This window comes from Amia ocellicauda, chromosome 1, assembly GCF_036373705.1.
Source record: "Amia ocellicauda isolate fAmiCal2 chromosome 1, fAmiCal2.hap1, whole genome shotgun sequence".
Classification (NCBI taxonomy): Eukaryota; Metazoa; Chordata; class Actinopteri; order Amiiformes; family Amiidae; genus Amia; species Amia ocellicauda.
Genome location: NC_089850.1, coordinates 11,746,217 through 11,770,270, shown reverse-complemented (window position 1 = coordinate 11,770,270; position 24,054 = coordinate 11,746,217). Strand labels below are relative to the sequence as shown.

The following is a 24,054-nucleotide window of genomic DNA, read 5'->3' as shown; positions in this document are numbered from 1 at the left end:
AAGCAACACGGGGTGATTCAGGGTTGTTTTTATTACCCCAACAAGAGTAAAAGTCCACCAGTTGCTAACAAAACCTCTGATCTGCAGCAGCCCTCCTTGCCCTGTCCTCCTTGTTTATCGTGTCTTTTTCTGCATATTTTCCCTTAAGAACACAGGGCAAGCAATACACATAGCAGCAGAATACATATTATTCACGTTATGTTTCCATGCATATGGGCTGACCTCCTATTACACCCCAGCCACGTCGCCGGCTTCAAAATAATGAGTAGAAGAGCAAACAACAGTGTTAGACTGTGTGGTGTCTGTGTCGGAAGCACTACGAGGGGCAAGATGAGGTCTCCTTTGCTCGTCTTCTCTTCATTAAAACAGTCCAAGGAGAGTCAACTGGCACAGGGGGCAGGAACTGGGTATTAGTTTCAAAGGTTAAGTAGCACAGAAACGGGGCATATTACTCAGTGCATAGTGCATGCCAGCTGCTGTGTGCACTCTGCCGCAGCTCCCTTTCTGCTTAACTGTTCCCATTGCGTCGGTGGGCAGACGACTGGAGACGTGCTGCCTCCGTCAAGGCCCTGGCAGTGGGGCAGTCTATTGCTGTCACCCAACGCCCACATTGTTCTACCGTATCCAGTTGGCATCAGTGACCTCATCCTCCCGATTGCTGCGGAGGCCAGTCTGAGCTCGACGAGACCTAGACAAGTGGGACTACAGTGGACTGGGCAGCTTGCGTGTGCTTTCACTCTTACCCAACCGATTTCATTCCCTTGTGGTTATACTTTCACTTTTAGATTTTACTAGTGTGGCCGTTTCATAGCTAATGACCATATTAAACCAATACAGCTTTGTTTTGACTGAGATGCTTACACGAGTAGAAGAGGACATATTAGATTAGGTTTTGCTACACTAAGCATTGGGCAGAATAGATCTAACCACACCCCCCTTCTCCGAGCTATGAACGATAAAAATCATTAAGAAGGTTGACTTGAAGAGCAACTGAGGATATTTTGTGAGGCCAAGCATAACAACCAAGGTGTACATTGGGAATTTCAATTCTGAATTCTGGCTTAAACCGTAATTTAGTTTAATTAGATCGTAGCGTCGTTCGCTGCCCTGAGCTTTCAAGATAGAAGAACGGCGAGGATGCCTGTGTTCCGCGCGCCTCTATCTGTGAACTCTGCTCATGAAAGGATTTTTCTAAATTAAAATTGCATTGATGTGTCAGTCCTCATCCAAAGTGGGAAAGCCCCGAGTAGTTTGGAGATTTATTTGAATGCAGCTACTTTAATCCTAGCAGTGCCCCAGGGTCTTGGGTTTTGGATATGTTCCAGACGAAGTGTTGGGGTAGATGGGAACCTGTTGGGATTAATGATTTATTTATTTATTTTGCAATTCACTCACAATTAAGCTAAAACTGACACACAAAAGACTCTAAAAGACGCACGATAACAGTAGCCGCAGTTCTGCCGTAACCCTCACAGACTGGAATCTAATGTCGTCTCATTCCAAATTAAGCATTTAAGAGCCCAAACTGACCTTAGCGCTTGTATTAATGGGAACTGCAAGGTTTTGTGATGTTATGAGATAGTGTGTTCACATGACACCTGCTTTCTTTGGGGGGGGAGTAAAAAGCCCTGCTTGCGCACACATGCACGCATACACGTGCACACACACACACACACACACACACACGCACGCACGCACACGCAAGCCTGTGAAGAACAACGGCATGCACTGATTGGAATTGGAGAACAGGTGGGTAGACCCAGGAGATGGACACACATGCCCTGCCACTCAAATTCAGTGTGAGCTGTGCTGGGCTTCCAGACCGGCAGCAATAATATCCATAAGCGTACAAGTTTAGATGATGATATCCATGAATGCCTTTGGATGCAAAATTTAAAGGCCGAGGCTGAGACTCCAAAATGCTGAAATCGTCCATGTTTTCCATTCCAGGCTACTACTTGTATCATTTCCCCTCCATTTTACAGCATTTTACAGCACCCCTTGTTGAATTGATTAGGGATAACTACTTCAACTTTAGCCCTGTTTACACTCTCCTCATATTAAGATGAACAACTTTTGCTGGCATCTATGTGGTTAACCGATCATATTTCCCATGATCATGTACCAATGATATTCAATTCAGTGTTACAAGAGGCAACTTCCAGTTCATTCACTTGACTGCCCCTCCCTGCATCCCATCCCACCCAGCGCACCGAGTCCTGTCATTGTCGAGGTATTGACACAGCCCCATCTCAAATGGACAGTGAAATGACACTGCGGGTGCTCGCCACGGCAAGTGTGCCAGGGAAATGAGACTGAAAACATTGAAATTGAAACTGGGCTTTATGTGTGAACTTAGTCATAGCCTTCACGTTAATCATAAAATTCCAGTTTCTCTAGAAATTTCATTTCCATAGCGGCATGGTGTCATTTTGTTATGAGATAATGCCAGTACTTTTCCTTTTTAGCATTCAGACGAAGTGCCGCTACTCGTACCTCCTGCTGAGCCACCAGGAGGAGAAAAAAACACCTTAGTAATGCACTGCTCTCTTGTCTGCATGTATTTTTCACACTCTCCAAGCATTTGGCCTGGCAACCCCTAATTCCCCCTGCCGACTCTGCTGATTTGTCGCGAAATACTTGAATAATTTGCCTTTTCCCTTTTTGGGTCAAGAATCTTCAGATGGAAATTGGTAGTGTGCAGCTAGGAAGAATATTGAGTCTCCCCAGTCTTCAATTTTCACTGAATAACGCTCCCACCCTCTGGCTGCGCTAGCATGTCATGCATGCGTTCTATTTTAAACCCCTATACTGTAATTTAAGCGCGGGTAGGCTCAATGCCCCACTGAACTCTGTTTAAGCCTGAGAAGACGGGGAGAAAAGGCTTAAAGCCATCAAGATGTGACTAAGCTTTCTTTGCAGTCCTTTAACCCCTTCACTGGTCATTCCTTTCCTAATTTCAGGGGAAATTCCAGAAAGCATTAAAAAAAGTAAAAAGTATTAACTGTAAGCAACTGGGTTATAGAGCAGAAATGCGCAATCCGCCAATACACTCGAGTCTCCCCACATTGTTGTGAATAGAATAGCTTACAGTGGAGAAACAGATAGGCTTACACTAGTATTCTTCCGAGACTTGATTCTGTGTTGATATGGGTCTGTTTTAATAACATAAAGTCCATTGTTACGAGATATTTCCCCCCATGTATTTCCACCGTGAGACTATTGCTTAATACAGTTGGCACAGGACTCTGCCAGAATGGCTTCTGAAATGTTAGGGTGCCGGTATTTATACCTCTTTAGAACATAAGGGAATGCTAACTAAGCAATTTTTTAATACTCAAATACCCTCTATTTAAGTATTTGTGTCTAAGATATTGGTGTTAATACTAACCTTGAGTACATAAGCTTTAAAATATCCTGCACACCTTTGATTTTAGCAGGGGAAACATGCATTGAGTGAAAGTGTTATATTTTTGTAGTTCTTAACTCTCCAGGCTGTGTTCACTCTAGATTTGATGCACTCTGTCTGAGTTCTGGCTAGGAGTCTATTAAGGGGCTTTTCTTAACTCATTATGGATCAATATTAGTGGATTGTGCTAAAAATAATAATGATAAAGCTGAGTGGCCTGGGAGCTGTGAGAACACTCTGTTAAACTTATATTCCTGTCGATGCACACATGTGTTTCTGTCAATTGGCAGTAACAGTTCTTTTAAGAACTGGAGTGTGAGGTGGATTCCCAGCTTGTCAGTGACCTTAAAACTCTTATCCCAGCTTCACAAAGAGGGAAGCATGACTGCTCTTTCTACCACAAATTTACTGGAGCAGTAAAATCCTCACGGACGACTACCCTTCATTCTTGCTTTCTCCATATATGTAGTTTCAAATCCATGGCTTTTTGAACAAACATGGATGTTATTTAGGGCCAAAGCAGGTAACTTCCAGTTAAGTGATACAAACACATTCTCCTTTGTTGACCTTACAGACAGATTACTGATGGACCAACTGGGAAACTGCAGGAATTCACGTCTGGAAACCATAGTTTTATTCACTTAAATGTGAACTGGATGCAAAGGGGAATTCAGCATTTTTAGTGTAACCAAAATAAAAGCACGCACCTTATTATGATTGTATTCACTTTACTAAGAATCAGTCGCTTAGTAAAATGTGACGCTCTTGTTTGTATGCTGTTTCAACTTTCTTCTTGTAAATTAAAGCAAAAGCTTGACCGATTTTACAAGACCATTAAGTCATTAATCGGCAAAAAACCTTTACATGGAACAATGAAAGTGTGGGTTCGATTCTGGTTGTCCTGAACAGATATCAAGTCAATGATCAAGAGAAAGCGGCAGAATGGGAAGAGGGAAGTGAAAATCAGTCTCCCTGCTCATACCCAAAATAAAATGCTCTCTCACAATAAATCAGTCTCATTAAATGGATACTTATTTTGGATTATCCACCATACGTAGTATTTTTGAAGTCTTTTAATAGCGTGTTTGCTCAGATCACAACCACAAAGGTGTTGCTAAAGAAGGTTGGCATATCAACCAGACTACAAAGTCATGTTGCAGCCCTAGCTGTTTATTCCCTTGGATCGTTCAAGAAGGTACTGGATAATTTTCTTGCACCAAGAAGCTGCTAAGAAACAGATGAACATTATGTATGAAATGACCTGCTCTTGTCAGCAACCTCTGATGCACAGAAGACGACTGGAGTGAGTTGCTGGAAATGCTGTCCTTGTGAACAGACCAGAAATAACAGAGCTGATATCCATGTAAAGCATTTCAGAGGCAAATCAACAATGCAAATAATGGGCTAATTGAAAGGCTGGGCATTTCACTCTAGCACAATTCAACGAATTTAGAAGGATACCTGACTTGATGCTGAAGAAAAAGGAGATTACGTTACTACCACAGAATAACCTGTCAGTGGGACGATTAAAAAAACAAAAACAAAAAAAACCACCTTTTATTCTGTTGAACTGAACTCTGTTTTTATATATACATATATATTGTTTTTTTTTGTTGGAATAGGAAGCATCGTTTTTAAAGATGGCAATTTTAAATGACATGTTTAATTTCCTTCCATTAATTTGTTGTTATGTTTGCTAGAATAAAAATGTTATACACTGACGAACTGAGCAGAGAGAGACGGGTGAACACGTTCAGTTCAAGACGCAGTTCTTCTGCCATTTCGGGTTGCAGGGGCGAAGGCAAAATTAGTGTGCTGAAGTGAGTGTGCCTGTGCTGTGAGCCAGAGCTCCAGGCTTTCTCGCACAATGAAAGTGGACGTTTCTGGATAGAGAAAGGGGATTTAAAACCGGTTTCAGGGAAAATGCTTAGGTTAGCTTGCTGTGGATGCCAAAGCAGTCACTCCAAAACTCACACTTCTCATTCATATGGTGTTGGCCTGGTCTTTTGGAGTGCATGGACTAGGAAACACTAGAACTTTTAACATAAATAGTTCAGGTGAGCTGTTTAGGGACACATCCAGGGTATTTTTATTTATGTATAACTGTCCAACCCTTATTAAACTAGAAGCAGACATCAACCTTGTATGTGAACCCAGGCTATTACTAATGTATTTCCAGTGAAATGAGAACAGCTGTCTGGATACAGGAACACAGCCTGAACCGTGTAAAGCTATACTGTGCTCTGTGCCTACCAATATGTATATATAGATTCCCAACTTCCTGGGCCCCCTGCCTGGATGAAAGAGAATCCCCCCAGGAAGATGGCCTGCGATGGTACAGTCCACCTCATAACCTCCCTGGTTATTTTTATAATTTATCATCGACTGACTGGGCTCCAGCAGAATATTCGTACCACTCCCTCTGGCTGTTGGAAGTCTAAAATTACATCTGTCTTTGAAGTTGGGCACACTGTTAGCGTTGCCATGGAGATAGGATGGGTAATGGCCTCTCCACAGAAAGATGTGTATAAGCACAGCAGTGAAGTGTAGGCCTAGTGATGATGATGATTATTATTATTAATGTTGTTATTATTATTATTATTATTATGTGACTGCTTCCTAATACTGTTCTTTATTTGACATTTTTACAAAAGGAATGGGACATAAAATATTAAGAAGGCTAAGGGTTTTCCTTTGAACAGTATTTTCCCTTCTTTTTAGTTTTTGAATGCTTTTCTTAAATGATGAAATATTTATGCTCGTGTTAAATACATATATAAATGTTAAAAAGCCGTACTCTCCGTTTTAAGTAGTCTCAAATGTCAGCACTGGCAGTCTGAAGAAGGTGGAAGGGGGTCACTTTTTTGTTATGATTATTTTTTTTCTTCCTTACTCGGCTCTGGTTTTTGTTTCACGACTGAAACTCGTCTAGTCTATTGTTATTGTTACTAAAGACATGCTTGGTGACTCTGTTGTCTGTTTCTAAGTATTAAGTATTTTAAATGTTGTTCCTTCTCAAGTGCGAGGGTTCCCTTAACAGGAGTGTTTTGTTTTAAGCTCTTTGAAGAACTCAACTATGTGGATTTAGCTCACACGTCATTTTCTTTCTGCCTGACGATTATGATGTTTAGATTTAACCTCATTGGAATTTGACATTCTTCAGTTTTTCTTAAGAAATTGTCACATGAAATGAACAATTGTGCCTCTTCCAAATTCTAAATATTCCCCTGCTTCTACAGAACAGCTAAAGAACCAGGCTTCATTTTACTCACTGAGGTTGAACTTTAAAGTACTTTTAACATTTTTCCACTGCGTTTTTTTTTTTTAATGGCTGTGTGTATATTTGCAATTTCAAATACAAACACTTTCAACCTTAACTTCTTCTATATGCTATATAGCTTCAACCTTTGCCCTTTAAAGTTTAGGTCAGACTTAAATATGTACTGTATATATATCTTCTCAGGGGAATATAGTGTGGGTGTATCAGTCGCTATATTCTGCAGTGATATCCGCTGTATTACTTGACGAGGGGGCTTGCCAGGAGTTGTCTTTAATTAGTTTGCTTTGCATCACCAAAAGCATATTAAACTATTGATATTTCTTATGTAGTTACTATGTGTTTATTGGTCGTAAATAAGAAGGGGTACGTGATGTGGTACAGAGTTAGTGGTAACAGTGTTTGTGAAATGGATGGGAGAATCTTTGAGCTTTTAACATTCCTTTGACTAATGGAATATTCATTGCATTTGTGGAGGGAGTTTGCGTGCGTGTGTGTGTGTGTATATATGTATGTGCGTGCGCTAACAGCCTGTAAAAAGAGTTAAAATGGAAAACTTCTATCAAATTGGTCTCTGCATTTTTTTTTTTTTTTTCCTGTCCTGTAAGAAATCATAGAGTGAGATAGAGAGAGGAAAATAATATTCCATTAATGCAAAGCCTGTTTGTGAAGACTCTGGCGCCAATCTGCATTTCCCCTAAGTATCTCTGGTATACATTTTTCATGAATGCTGAGAGAGAATTAGCTGGATTGCCATCGCAAATCGCTCTTCAGCTCGCTGTGCTTACCACTGATCTCCTTCACAAAAAAGCTGCCCTTGGTGATCATTGGCAAACTTTTATTTCCACATACCTGCAGGGCCACAGGCTCCCAGATGATCTGGAATTGAAACATAAATCTAACAACCACCCTTGCAATTCCACTCTGCATAATAACCGAACTGGGGTTTTGAGTCTTTGGCCGCACCAAAATGATTGCTTCAGAATCACGGTTCAAAGATAATCTCTGCCACCGCATTCTAACCCCTCTTAGCATTGTCTGTGTCTGTATATTTTGAGTGAAAATAGAATGAAACATTGGGCAAAATGGAACAAATTGTAGTTTAGCCTTGTATGTTAAAATGTGTGTATTTCTAATTTGTATCTGAAAGCCACTTTAGGTGGCTGTCAATAGAAGCCATTTATCTTACTGGTTGCAGATGGACGCTTTTTGTATCATAACAATTTTTATAGATTTGTTTTCAGAATCTTTGAATGGTATAATGTGGCTTAATGGAACAGCAATTTTGAGATACAGCAGAAAACATTTCAGCAAAACTTATTTGGGGGGAAATAAAATATATTGAATGATTTAAATACTATTAATAATCATAATAATAATAATAATAAAGCACATGTTGATTTTAAGAATGGACATCATTGATGGTTAAAACCCAAACATTTCAAGTATGCTGATTTTCCAGGCCAGGCTTATATGCTAAACTTGCATTTCTTGTTTTCTAAGGTCAAACATATTATGTCCAATTATGTTTTCATGTGCTTAAAATAAATGTAATATTTAAATAAATAGAATGTGATTCAATGGTTTAAGTCTGGCCAACCTTTTGGGTTGTAGTAGAGAACAACAGGAGCAAAAAGAGTGAGTAATACTTTCTGCTTGTAAAGAGTCTGTGTTGATCTAAGCAAAGAGCACTTAAGGAAGCCTGGCGATTTGTGTGATTGTGAAGAGCACTCATTTGTGCTCGGTTCAGGATGGAAAATGTTTTCTCAATTGGGAATACGGTGCTAAGATGACATAGCATGTGGCTGGGCTCCCGGCTCCTGAAAAATAAAGGACAATTTGAAGATTTTAGCAAAGGTTCAAATGTATTTTTATTTTTTTAATTTATAGAAATGATATATATATATATATATAAAAAAAAAACAAAAAAACTGATTTACAACGTTGGCCGTGTGTCTGTTCTCTTTAATAACTGTACCAAACGGGGAAATACCACACAGACTCAGTATTTTATGTCTCAAATAATGTCTGCATACCATGAACGCCTTATTTTATAGTTACTGACGGTTTTAGGAAGTGCTGAAGGAGCTGTTTTTGGCGTTGGCAAGCACTGCGGCAGGGATATTGTCCGCATTTCAGAGCGCGAATGTGCAGAGACTCAAGCCAGCCCTGACTATTGTGTGGACAGTCTTCTCCTGCAGCTGGCTGTGTGACTGTCTCTCTTTTCAATACATCTGAGCTGAGTTAACTAACCTGTTTGAAACCTGCTTACTAACATCTTAAGATCACTGAACCCAGACAACAGTCTATCCAAAACTGGGGAAAACACTGCAGTGAGGCTCCCTCGGTAGAGTTTCTGGTAAAAGGCCTGTCTGGAGTGCAAGGTCCTCTATAGTCGATCCAGGACTATGTAGTTTCTTAGCTTTAACCAGAAGTTCCCAGGGTACAGTGCACTCTTGCCCAATTGTCCACTGGAGTCAGGTGGGCAGATGTTGACCAATTCCTCAGGCTATCATACTCCGGTGACTCCCTACAAAAGTGCAATAGTACAATTAATATAAAATACAAAGCATATATCCTAGTTCAAAGAGGTAACCAGTACACACTGCAGTGAAGTCCTAGGTATGTGCTTAAGCGAAGGGGGCATAAGAGAAATCACAGTAAAACAGAACATAATATTGACATTTCTACATTAGATTAGGAAAACGGATAATATGGTAGATTTGATAAATTAGGGACACATTTTGGAAGCCACATTTCTCCGATTCAGCATCCCTGCAGACCATTTAGTTTGGAGGTGGCATTATGTCACTGCACCAAGTTCAATTTTAATCATGTGCATTGCATGTAAATTAAACTGCTTTAAATAGACGATGGTTGCATAAAAGTTCTTGCATGCTTTCAAGTGTCATGCTTAATTCCCGAATTCCTGTGAAATTTGACATGATGTTTAACTTTCAAGGCTCTGCATTTAACATGTTTTAAAACTATAATCAAATCGGCTTCGTTTGCAGTTTGAATATAAACATGAGGCAGTTAATATGCCAAACCAGAGTGTATTAATGCATAATTGCAAAGCAACGCTTTTGGGGTATGCAACAATAAATCATATGGTATCATTGAAACGATTAAAAAATGCATGCTTTGAACAGCAATTTTAAATCTTTTAAGAAGCATTTAATTATCATCCCACAAGGCAATGCGTTGCCTGGAGCCCTTACTACTACACTAGGCCGGCCTTGTGGGATGGTAATGCCCACCTTGAAGGCATGGATTTCTTAAGTACATTATTAATGGAGATAAAGCATTCCTTTGAAATTTACCTGAGGTGATAATGGCTCATATGGTATCTGGGGTATGTGGTGTTCCTGTACAAAGTCTGAGAGGCAATAGAAAAATAATAATAATAATAATAATAATTCAGCATTTTATATCTGACAAAGAGACTCTAAAACCATGGCAGGAATGTGAAGTGTACATACAACAGGTTAGTTCATCTTCGACAAAGACACAGATAGAAATAGCCACTATCTATGTGCTATCGGAAATTTGAGAACTTTGGGTCATCAGTGGTTGTGGTCCAGTACACTGTAAAAGTCTTCAAAAAATTTTAAGAATAAAAAAAAAAAAACATAACACTGATTTCTGAATGGGTTATAAATGTGTTTCCAGCTTTCTGTGCACAGCCCTAATAAAGCCTAATTGGCTCCATTGTCAGGTGAAAGCCTTCATTATAATTTGCCGCATCTCAGCTGTAAATGTGTGAAATTATTTTGTCAAAGACAGCAATTAAACACTGACTGTTTTTCTCATTATTCATTCCCCGTGACCTTCTGTAATCCCCTCTTGATAAAGAAGCCGACCCTCGTTTGTGGTCACGGCGTTATTGAAATTCGCGGCTCTGCTGTCTAAACTAAATATTAGTGGTAACTGTTGCCAAAGTCAATTGCCAAGCTGGTGATGTCTTCTCTGTTTTTGGTTCTTTTTTCTCTATGGAAATTCTGGAACTTAAAACCAACTTTATTGGTCTTTATCCGCCTTTGGCTTGGAGTGGTGAAACAGTCAGTCCTGTGGGGGTCGTGTCACAAAGCAGTCATATGTTCGCTGTAGTACAATCTGAAACAGACCTGATAGCATCTGCCTGACAATGCCTTGACCCTCTCTGAGGTCATCTCTCTTGCAATCCACTCAACTATTTCATTCATTTACTTGCCAGGGATTTTTTTTTTTTTTTTTTTTTTTTTAATCCTAGAAATGTAAATTTAACATAATTTGGCATTATTCTTAAGGCCCTTGTAAAGCCGAACGAGACGAAAGGCCTCTGCAAATATTTGTGTCACAGAGTAATTCCAAACCAGGGTTACAATTTGATTTGGGACAGATTACAATGTGTTACACCAGCAGCAGTATATTGCAGCTTTATGACTTGCACGTTTGGAGTGCAGCCTTCGAAAAAAGCTCCCGATTTTATTGTAATCTTGTATGATGCTGCCCAAGTTATTACAGTAGTACAGGTGCAATACTCCACTCGTATTGAAAGATGTGTTATTAACTATAATCTGGTTAGCTGGACTGTGGCCAGAAACCAGTCTGGTGTCTTTATTGTATGTGTAAGAGAGAGAGAGAACGAGAGAGAGAGAGAGTGTATGGGCCCATTCAGTAGCGTTTATTGTTTTTGTTGCTGTACACTGCTGTTTCCAAAGTGGGGGCACTGGCCCAGCCGTATTACTAAGCATAGAAAAAAATAAAAATAATGAATGTTGTTAATCCACTCTTGGCTCGTGGACAGTATGTAAATAGAGCATTATGCAATAGTAAATCGCGTTTCTGCTGACTGCGAAGTGGTTTCCAGTAGCAAGTGAGAGGCAAAGGAATGAAGTGTTTATTGCCAAAGGGCACAGGAGGCACCTTGGCTCGGGGCCCGCCAGGCGACCCCGCCGTGCCCCTCTCCGGGATCAGCCGTGCCAAGGTCTGCAGCCTCTGATGAGAAGCGCTGTGCAGCTTTGTGGATTTTGATGGAGCTGGCCCTGTTCGCTGATGGGGTTAGTGGCTGTGTTGGCTGGGGGGGTGGGACATGCTTTATACAATGTACCCCCCCCTACAACACACACACACACACACACACACACACACACACACACACACACACACACACACACACACACACACACACACACACACACACACACACACACACACACACACACACACACACACACACACACACACACACACACAGTAATCAGTGCCCGAGCCCTACATTGTAGTCCCTAATCCTCATCAATTCCACCGGGATTTCTCACATCTTCTCCAGTGTGTGGAATGAGCTCATGGCCTTTAATTTTAAGAGTAACAGTGTAACGAGATTGGGAGGCTTGAAGATGTTCTTGTGCACTGTCGTTTCTATTCCAATTTCTTGTGTTTCTGACAGAATTGGCCGAAGAGATTCCCACCACCACCACCCTTTGTAACCAATGTGTTTTTGCTCTCCTGCCTAGGGATAAGAAATGTCTTTTGAATGGGTTAACTCCCAGCATTAGCTTTTTCTTTTTTTCTTTTTTTCTCCCCCTCTTTCTTAAGGTTATCAGTTATTGTTTGTGATCAAGCAGTTCCTGTCTGTTCTACGAAAGAGGAAAAAAAATGATAAAATCACACAAAAAAAACAGTTTCTAGTCCAGAATATTACTGTGTCGCTCCCTTCAGACTGACCATCAGGGAATGAGGGACATAAGATCAGTGATTCTCAGGCTTTGCTGCTCCGAGTTTCAGAAATGGTCTTTCCCTCGGCTTGCATTACTGTAAACTGTGATGAAAACTAGAAAGAGAACAACGGTAGTGATGTGAACTGTTCATTTGAGGATTAGCACTTTCTCCCACAGGAAACTGTACAAATGTGATTTGAACAAATCAAACGGACGCACCTTGGAAAAAAAACAGTTTCAGTAAATCTTTTTCTTTATATGTGTAGCTGGAGTCTCGTTCGGGAAGGCTGCAGTTTAAGATGTAGTTTACCCTTTAATACGAGAAGCATGCAGGAGGCCAGTGCCTACACGGATTAACTACATTAACGATATTAAAATGACAAATCCTTCTGTCATCCTCGGTGTAATGTCTTCTAAAAGCAGAGGTCCAGCTCATTCGCCATGCCACCCCAGTGTATTCTGCTCTTGCTGCTTCGAGGCGAGGGTTCAGAATTACAGCTGTGCCATTCGCTTTCCCCGTCGAGGTCGCTGCCAAACAGCATGGGGCTCCGAAATATAAATGAGGATAATACCGCGTGGTGACCTTTCTCGCCATGATTGCAGCCTCACACCGCCTCTCTGAGAAATTAAAACTACAAATATAGGCCGGGGATTACAGAGTGTCTCAGGTATCATAAAAAAGAACAGAAAAAAGATGAATGGGTCTAATGGCAAACTATGAAAACCTTCAGGCAGTTTAAACTAATGTATTCTCCTGCATTTATTAAGCTTCCCCTCCACCCCCTCCATTTTTACACACCTACCTGGACCTGCTTGTGCTCGGTGTGGCTCCAGCGCTGCTCTGGCCTGCAGGTCGACTTCAGGACCTGTGGTAAATCTGAATGATAAAGCCCCAGAAAGTGGCCACTGAGCAGATACAAACATTGCGAGTGAGGTGAGGAGATCAGTTGAAAAGCACAACTTCCTGCCTATTTTGGCATATGACAGAGAACCTCCTTTGAGCTCACCACGTGGGAACTAAAAACGGGGTTGAACCGCGACTTGACACTTCCATCCCCGCTGCTGGTCTGTAGGTACCAGCTCAACTCGGGGGTGACCTATCCATTTCAAATGAATTGGCACCGTTTGTCTGCTTATAATTAGGCGTGCACATACGCATGAGCTTTGAGATGTGTTTTGTAGACCCAATCAATCTAAAACTAGAACTGGACACTTTGTGTGGTTTTGGTTTTGGCTATGCACTGTTTAGCACACACATTTTACAGGTTTTAATAGCAACAAACTACAGTTTAAACGACATGTTAGCGCACATTGGATTCTAATTCATATTGAGCGTTTACATATAACAAACCGTGGGCCCATGTCAGGGGGTCAGAAAGTGCAATAATGGAGCTCAAGAATCAAGATGACAAACACTGTAAAATAAAATTTAACAAGTGATCTTGTTTGCGAATTATTCCTTTAAGATTTATTTGGTGCAATTTGCAACGGTCTCCCTCAAATTGTGGAATAAATATGTGTAGGATTTACAGTGCATTTATTATTTTAAAACAAAACAAATGTAACAACACCTCCTTTTCTATTAGTCATATTTCCTACAATAATGAGTACATGAACTGAGATCTACAAAAATTATAATATTGAAATCTATTTTCATTACTCATTTACTGAAGATTAATACAAAATGAAGACACACCCAACTGTGACAGTAACATACTCTACATGCTTGTTTACATGGAGGTGAGACCTGTAATATGAAAAGCATGAGCCAGGCAACTCGGACTGATCCTCGGGGGACTGTGTTCGTGTGAGCAGCGGAGACTAGGGTGCCGTCCGGACGCTAATCGCCATCCTACACTGTGTGGCGTGTGCGGCTTTAAATACAATAGCTTTGTGTCTCGCTCGCAGCCCCGCACCACTCCGATCGTGTGTTTGTCACCCAGAGCCCGCAGCGAACAGAAGGCCAGCAACAGGGCCCTGCATACTGTGGCAGGCGGCTTTGAGAGTGAGCTCCCATCTGTCAGGCCTGGCCGCCGATAAAGCCTGCAACAGCTGGCTCTGCTAATCCGTTCATTTCAGCTACAGATCAGAAGGTGTCCCATTTCTCTATCGGGAGCGATTGGTCAGTATGAGACTCTTCCAGTCACAGACGGGGGGAGGAGAACAGCTACAGATTCAGTTTTATTTATATTTCTAATTATTAAAACAAATGTATCTGTCTTTTAGGTCATTATAAATGTTTCTGTAGCGGTTAGCAGTTACAGGAGTGGCAGCCGTTATTGTTTCAGTATTAGTTCAACAGTCTGTAATGGTTTTCCCCTCACAGGCTTTTCCCACCAATACATCATAGTGTAAGTGTGTGTGTGTGTGTGTGTGTGTGTGTATATATATATATATATATATATATAATAATTTAAACAATATGAAATATAACATTAAATGTATTTAAAGGAAATGTGCCAAACCATGATTGGTTTTCAATTCACCAACATCATGCTCTTGAAATAGGCTTTGCACTTTGTTTTAATTTGTTTATTTATGTTGGAATTGCTATTTCTTGTTTTGTCGGCCTCTATATATTTAGTTTTTTCTCCAATAAACTGAAAAAACTAAGCAATACAACAACAAACGAAACCATGCTCGAATAGGGATCTGAAACCCTGGCCCTGAAGAGCCCCAGACGTCATCTCTTAGAGTTCCCTCTTAAATCATCAATTTGTAAAGACGTTGAATCATTGCATTGTGATCGGTTCAATTCTGTGTTTGAGAGGGAATTTTGAACCAACAAAACTAATCCCCTTAAGCCCTAGAGGACCAGACTTCTCTTAATTGAACACATGCCTTAATTGATCAATAACGAACATGTGTTCACAGTCTTAGGAGATTGTTGATTGCGATGACCTGTACAAACCACTTTAGATGGGGGTTTCTTCAGGACAAGGGTTGGAAGCTTTAGGAAATAATGTTGCATAAGACGGTCTTTGTTTGGACGTTGTTCCTGCATTTGATGATGATATGAGTTCCAAGGTGATTCGGTGTTTGAGAGCTTTTGTGGTTCCAGAGGGTAGTCATTCATGTAGTTCTATGCAGATATAAATCATCTTGAAAGGCAAGATGTCTTCCCAGAGAACACCTCAAAGGATGATGGGTATAACAGTGTTAACCAAAATCACCACCGCACACATTGAGAACTGGACGCAGGTGTTTTCCTTTACAAGTAACAGGTTTTGAGAGGTGGCATTTCGTGTGTGAGAGGAAAGGTCTCCCTGGGTCCATTTTGTGTCCAGTTGCAGTAGAAGATGCAGTTGCCATCTCAACAAAGTAGGCTATTTCAGGCCATGGTTTTCATATCAGGTGGAAATAGGGTCCAAGAGCCCATTATAGAACAAAGAACGAACCTTCCTCCCCATGGGACGGCTTCACAAAGTTTTTATTTTAAGGGGGGCGACTAATTAGGCAATATGTTATACTCCGTTTTAAGTGGTCTTCGGCTTTAGTGTTAGTTGCTATTATTTATTTATGTATGATTGTAATTTTAAGGTAGAGCTGATTTCGTAGATAAGGATGTCAAGCTTCTTCCTGTCCAAATTAAATTCGGTATCATTTTACATGGGCATTCTTGAAAGTAATTAGTCTGTGCACAACAGGGGGGGGAACACACAGTAAGACTGCTGCTAAAGTGAGCAAACAACATTAACTGAAATGAATCGAAAGACTTAGTGGATTTAGAACTGAATAAAATGAACAGTAACATGAACAGCTTATGGACAGTTGCCCTAATAGCGTACTATGCACACAACGATTACAAATGAATCTTGTTTGAAGATCATTTGGAGTTTGCCAACTCATCGGTACAGCATTGCTTTCACTCGAGTTTGAAGAAAACTCTCATGAGTCAAATGTGTGGAAAACAATAAGTCTGAATCCATATATCAACTTCCTGAGTATGATTATACAATATGTATTTATTCTAAACTCTCCTGGCAACACTGCTTCTACCTTTATTCCCAGTACTTCTATGTTAGAAAAAAAAACACACACAAAAAAACCTTTAAATGCATAAGTTATTAGGATATGTAAATGCAACATTTCAGAAACAACATGAAGAGTAATTTTTTTAAGAAAATGCTGATAGCAATGCAAAGCACAGTTAATGGGATCCTTACTGTTTTCAGATGCACCACATCCATTACTTGTGTTGTTATTGCCAGATAATGGCTTATTTGTTGGCTGAAAAATTATCTTGGCGTCTGGATGAAAGGGGAAAGGAAAAAAATAAAAAGAAAGAACCTCTAAAAATACATACACATTTCATGTGTAGTGTTCATATAATGATAATTTTGAATTGAATTAGTGGAGTTACGATTAGGCTTTTCTCTGTTCTGAGTGTGACTTTTTTCAAAGCAAGCACCGCTAATAATTGAACTAGTCTTTTCTTTTTTGAAGAATATCAGCCTTGTACGTATGGAAATGTTCAGGACTTGTACGCACTGGGAGAATTAATGTAACCATTGTGTGTAGTCATTATGTAAATGCACTTCCTCATTTCTCTTTGGATGGTGACTTCTGATAGGCAACGTGTGGAAACAGAAAAACTCTTCAAACTCTGGTGTACAGGAGTGCACCTCCCCTTGTTCCTGGAGTGGGTGGCCACTCTATAATGCGTCTGTATATGACTCGTAAGAAAATACGCTCACACCACAAACCAGAGAGAGAACGAAAAAAACATCCATACTGCTGGAGCAATCCTGTTACACTTATAAGATTTTCTTTAAACCCTGTTTCCCATTTTACACATTAGTGAAAGTGGCTACATAGATTGTGACCAGGTGCCAGAAAACTTAAATAGTGGTTTCACAAATCTGTGGTTTGTCAACGTGAGACAGAAATAGTTCATTTGCTGTTGGTTTTTCAGCACTTTTTCCTCACTGCAGCCTTTATTCCCTTCCCCTCCGTCTTAAATGTCACACCTTCCCTGTTCCTTTAGTGCACAAACTCCCAAAACGAGTTGAACCAGACAATCTTGCTCCCTGATACGCAAACACTGAAAACAACAGAAGCATTGGATTACACACGTTTTTGTTGTTTTTGTAGACGTGCACACACACGCACACACACACACACACAAACAAAATAGAGGTAGTGAAGGGAAAAAAACAAAACCGTGCACAGGATGCCTGTATATCTTGTTCAGAGTAGTTTAAAGCATGTGCTTTCTTGCCGGATAAATGATGTGGAAATCTAATTCACCTTGAAGTGTCCTCCTTTCTTCATTTTGCCTTCCTCCTTCCTTTGAAAGTAGTGCAGAGAAGTTCAAAGGCATGAGGTTCTCCCTCTGAGCATGTGGAGTGAATAAGGAATGATAGCTGGCTTAGGCTAAAGCGCCGTGTTGTTAGAACTTTAATGCACAGTTTTCTCATCAAAGGGAAAGCAGCTTAGATTGTCCTCGTCCTTCCCTTTTCCTACCCTCACCAATTAAAACAATGTGGGTCAAAAGAAGAAGGGGAGAAAAAAAAAGTCTGGAGAGCACAGTGTGATTAATGTTAGGCGGTGCAGAGATACCGTCCACCTCTGCATGTGAGCGCAATGCATGGCTGAAGGAAGCACCGCTCAACTGATATTAGGTATTTGTCGTCGTGATTGGTTCGGTCTTTTTTTTTTTTTTTTTAGTTCATTTGTGCTAGTCCTGAAAAGAAGACAAGAACAGGGCACAAATGGCTTTCAGTTTTCATTTAAATGCCATTTTAAGCTTTAAGCTCTGTGTATCTGTATTTTGTATCTACCAGAATTGCACGTAAAATATATTAATTAAATCCTGGTATTTTTGCTAAATTACATTTCGACGTGTACATTTAACTACAACCATAGTGTTAGTGTTGATAATGTATGTCTCATTGTTTATAAGATATATACATACATACACTATAAATATAGATCTGTATGTTTTTTGAAAAGGTTTTTTCTAGTAAATGACATCATGGCTTACCAGGCTAATGATTCTTCGACTTTCTGTAACGCACTTTCCGACTCTTGTTGTCACCAGATTATCACACTGAGAGATTTCAACAGACACTTGGCCAAATGTATACGTATGTGTGTGTGTGTTAATTGGGGGGGGTCTGTACTTTCTTGGTTTTCAACCCCACATTACTAGTTTTCTTTGAATTAGTGTGCAGGGCATAGGAAGTGATGCATCTTTCCCAAATGTCTCCACTGAAGTTCATCTCAGCGGGTTGGCCAAATAAACAAGAGAGCCAGTGCGCAACATATGAAACATGACAATATTCTGTGTTAACCATGCATGCATAACAAACAGGGGAATCTGAAAGCTCCCGTGTCCTTTACTAAATGATAAGACCGTGTGGCCGAGCAGTAATAGGGAAGAGAAAAGGTTAGCAAAGCATTCTGTAAATCACCCAGTGCCGTTTCCAACCTAGCGTATGTGGGGGATTTTTCTTTCTTGCGTGTATGAAACAGTTTAAAAGTCTTTAAGACTCTACATCAAATGCCTTTTGTTGCAATGTGACAAGAAAGCTCAGCTAGAGAATAGTAAGAGGACCGTTTCTTGTTCATTCGTTCTCTGTGATGGGGGGGGGGGGTGGGACGGGGGCGACGACAGGTAATACTGGTTAACCTGTGTTTAATTCTGGAGTTATTGTAGTACTTCAAAAGGAATGATTGAAATGGCGCAGGCTTATAAAGAATGAATGTGGAGACATGGGCCTGTAACACAACGAGCCACGATCCTCTCTGTTCATCGCAGGTAAGCATTTCACACAAGCAGCGATTAAGGCAAAGAAATCCGGCGAGTAAGACGACAAGGTCACAGATTTGTGTTTTCTCTGTGCTGTTTTCCTGGGTTTTGAATTTAAACTCCTAAGTACCTTTCTTTCAAAGAGAAGACTCTCATCCAAGAGAGAGCGGCCAACCCCTGGATTTGCCTCAGTATCTTCAATGCTGTCATGTTCCTGTATTGAGGCTTTGCTCTTGAGACTGAAAATGACGGACAACTGCTAGACCATATAATGATCTGCCTCCTTTGAAGCCACCTTTTTATCAGTCTGAGGCTTTTCTTGCGAGTCAGTTGTATTGATTGAGGCTGCTGCACTTCCCTGCCTGTTAGGCATTGCACATTCAAATGATTTAAGGTACCCTTGCTCCTATCATCCAAGAAATGCCATTAAAACCGTCATAAGCACCTTGGGATGTGCCTTCCTTCACTTACTCTTATCATATCATGGTATGCAGTCGGTAGAACTGGAAAAGCTTTGCATGCTGGGGGACAAACAGTGTCGCACATGAAGTGAGGTCAGTTGTTTTCTGGTTTTCCTAAACCCGAATGGGAAACCCTAATTGCAAGTAGAGAAATGCTTATTATTTTAAATTAATTGGAGTATGCTTGGCAGGAAGCCTCCAAAATACATTTTTGCTCAGTTTCCTAATAAACATTTATTTAATTTCTTGTAGATTTTCCGAAGGTTTATTGATCTTTTTTTTTTTTTTTTTTTAAATCTATTTCTCCATATTTATTCTCTAGTCTTGTAACATGTGAATGTAGCGTAGCTTTTCTTCTTCATAGTATTATGTCTCTTTGCTGAAACGCCATCAATCTGAACATTCTTCAATATGGCATATACAAAGGTGTCTCTACCGCTTTAAAGCCTGTAGTGTGTGTGCTTTTTCATTACACAATATAGAAGGATGCTTTTAGTTCATTGGGGAAAGGAATCTCTCTGTCTTATCTGCCTCCCGTCAGGGTGTTTAAAGCACCTGCCTGATCCTTCATCACAGACTGAAAGATTAAATAAACCAGGCGTATTGTTTGAAAACTTATTTTCAGATATTGTACTCAATAAAAGACGGAAAATGGATACACAGGAACGACTGAACCGATTGAAACCGGAGAGAATAAAGCAGTCGACGAGAGGCATCTCAAGAACAGCCCGAACCTCATCCTTTCTCCCTTCTTCTCTCTGAACTAGATATCCTTCCCTCCATTTTCTCTCTCTGGGCACGCAGAGCCATGTTCCCCTCAGCCCGGGAGATCTGCTGCAAAAAGGTCAGGCGCGCCTGACATTTTCCACAGTGTCATTGATTTTTATGATTTTTATTTCTTAGCTAAATCTTCAGGGAGCCCCTGTATCCCGTTTCCCATAACCCTTGGAGAAGAAAATGGGGTCCTTTGAAAAGTACAGGTCAGCGAGCTGTAAATAGCTTTTCTCTCTTTTCCCCCTGCACTGACGTTCTTATAAACACCTACCCAAGGACACTGGCTCTATGCTTTGCTCTTTGCTGCTTCATCATGCCTTTCCTTCCCCATGGCTTCTACCATCTTGAAGGACAAGCACATACATGCTCAGAACAGGTTGTCGTATTCAGAAAGCCACCGGTCTCCTAGAACTGGTAATGGCTGTGAACCCTGTGTAGGTTTTTGAAGGATCATTGTTTCTGGAGTCTTAGGTGGTCATGAACACCACAGATGTATATTTAAATGATATAAGTAAGGCACTATCATGATTGGTTGAGCTACAGCTTCACAGACCACCAGAACATTATTTTTAAACCTTTGTTCCTCACCCCTTGCCTTTGTCCCCATTGCACTTGTAGTCCCCCCCCCCCGTTCCCCCCCATCCTCTCTGGAGTGTAGAGAATAAAGGGGGGGTACCCAGTTTCTTCTGATATGATAATATTTTGGTTGTTTTCTTTTCACTTGTAATGCAAATCAAGTGGACTACATTAGTTGTTATTATACGCCTTCAGCAAAACAAGTACTGTAGTGGCTCAGCCAGCGCTGTACCAGTCTGCTGAAAGAAAAACAAATATAGCCTCCGATCCCATAGTAGGCTGAAAGAAGTCCAGAAAGGGCAACAGCAAGGTCAGGGTGGCACTTTTTTTACTGCTTCTGAGTGAGGTGAGATGGATGGCCAACACAGAATCCCAAAGGCTGAAATCTCAGTGCAAATTCAATTTCCCGACTGAAGAAATGCGACCGGCATAGACCTTGAGCCAATAAAGTTACTGTAGGACTGTCAGAGGGTGATAAAAGTGAAATTCTTTTCCCTATAACTGTCAATTGAGTCAGAAAGGTAGTGATGGTGGGGACAGCCAGAGTGCCTATTGTATGTCACGCTGTGTGATTCATTGATGCTCTCTTTGCAGACTTATTTACAGCTAGGTAGCGGAGAGGTTCTCACTGGATATCTGTATGAGTCCCTCAGCTGTTCTAATGACAGCACAGTGCCAAGGCTTTGTACTGAGGGGAAATAAAAGTAGTTACCCAAACTATTAAGGGGTGGACACAAAAAGCTGCTGCCCAAACTGGGATATTGACGATTGTATTGAGAAACCAGGACAAAACGGAACAAAAACATTGCAGAAATACAAGCTTTTGGTCTATTCTTAACCTGAGGAGTCTGTCATCAATAACATACACCTTACTATACACAATTAATTGGCTAACCATTTCTCCGATGAATATGGGCTCAGATGCCAAGTGCACACTGACTGGAACTGATGCTTCCTTCTTTTATGTTGATATCTACCAGAAGAACGGTTTCTACCAAGATATGCATGCCAGAACATCGATTTGCTCTCTTCAGACATTCACAGGCAAACATTAGCCTTACTTTCAACCAATCTCGAGCATCTCTCATCAAGGAATCCTTACCAGCTATAATGAGGTGAAAGTAGAACATTCCAGCCTTAAACTCCAGTTTGGTTATTCCTCCAGTGCAGTAAATTAATACTTGTAGGTGAGCTTACATCTCTGCTTAATAAAGCGGCTTTATGACTTTCAATGGAAAAGTGCTTCCCTCTCCTCTCAATTCCAGTAGCTAAAAACTACGGAGTAGATACCAGAATGCAAATGGTAATTTAACAGCATGTGAGGTCACCAGGCCAAACCATAAATCCTCCTCTGACTGTGAATATGCTCTGAATCATTCTGAAACATTTGCTGTACACTTGAAATAATAAAACCATTGGCTGGATGCTAAAAGGCTTGGCCCAGAGCGATGCCTCTCAAACAGGCCCATCGATGCGTGATTTGAGCAGGTCGCTAGAGTGTAGGTGGAGTCCAAACACATCTGTACTCGTCTCCCATTCAAGAAGTTCCTACTTTTCAAGCATGCGTTTCCCCTTCAGTCCCTATTCTCTGTCCAGCAATGCAGTATAGCCCTTTGTCAATGAAAACAAAAATAAACATGTGGGTGTGTATTCTCTATGTCTCTATGTATTGCACTTGAATTTAAATGATTGGGAAAGACCACCCTTAGCCACTGTTCACACATCCAGCTGTTGGTTTAGAAGAACACACAACTGTTCAATGCACTCTGTATTAAAAAAAATAAAGTTTATTATTGTGGGTTTTGAAATCGCCCAGTCCACCCTCCCCTACTGCATGAAACTGTTAGAATGTCAGAAAGGCTCACAGGATCCATACAAAACTGTGTAGCCTCTGAACCGCTGCTAATGAGATGCCTGCTTTGACACACTCAGCAGAGCAAGGAAGGGCCACTTGAATGGCCTCCTTATTTCTCTGTTGATGTGCTTTACTTTTAAGATGCATATGTGTTGATTGTCTGTTGTGGGAATAGCAATAGTGAGGGACTATAATTGACATCCTCATCTCTACGCTATACGCTGCTGTTTAAATGACTCTCCAGTTTAAATAAATACGCTGACGAACAGAAGGCCTTTAACATTTTGTCCGGATAGTGTACTTTTATACCTGCCAGGGTGTTAGGACAGGCCTTCAGGTTTCCGCCCTCTCCTGATAAAGAGTCACATGACCTGTGTAAAGTACACTTGGTGGCAGCAGTGGCCCGTGGGTCTGTAATGGCTATATCTGTTAACGGCTAGTTCAGGGTTCTCAAGTGTTAAAATGGCTTTATTGTTGCCCAGAAGTGCTTGGCATCTGCTGAGAGTGGGACACAGGCAGCATTCTCCGTCTCCTTTGAAATTGAAAACGCAGATGAAGGGCAGTGAGAGCTGGAGCTCTGCACGACCCGCAGGAGAGACTTGATACATTGAAAAACTAAAACCCCAAACAAATTGGAACATCTTTTCCTGACAACACTTTTACCAGAGGCCCTAAATAAAGGTGGCCATTTTCTCCTCTATTCCCTGTCGGCCTGCTAGACCTTGTAAAAGTCTGCTTAAGGCTGACTGAGGTATGTGAGCTGGTGGTGGAGATTTGCTTGGAGGAAGGTCTTGCTTTGATAAGGACCACATGGGAAAGAATCGGAAAATAAAACTTGTAATCCCACAGAGGCAGGGGTTTCTAAAGTGCTGTGAGCGTCTACAGTATGTCCTGCCTGAGCTCATACTGTCTTGGCACTGTCTTGTCTCAATTAGGTTTGAATGGGCTTGGTTTTGCTTTTCAGAAGGAAAAATATCTAGAGCAGGGGTGGCCAATAATTCTGTTCCTGCAGGTTTTCCAGGTCTCTCTAAATCACCAATCACTGGATACATTGAACACAGGGACACTTTGCCTAACCCCCAATTGACTCAATTAATCACTTAATGATTTGGATAAAACAAAACCTGTAGGCCCTTTGGCTCTCTAGGACCAGGGTTGGGCACCCCTAAACTAGAGGGTTTCCTAGTTAAGGGAAGGCCAACTTTTTATTTTTTAATATTTGTGATTGTCAGTCTGTAAATACTGT

General features: G+C 40.9%; 1 protein-coding gene across 7 annotated transcripts in view; it reads left to right on the top strand.

Annotated features, from left to right (window-relative positions):
- Positions 1-24,054, top strand: part of arid1b (AT-rich interactive domain 1B) — a 180,955-nt gene that overhangs the window by 52,161 nt on the left and 104,740 nt on the right. The window lies entirely within an intron of this gene.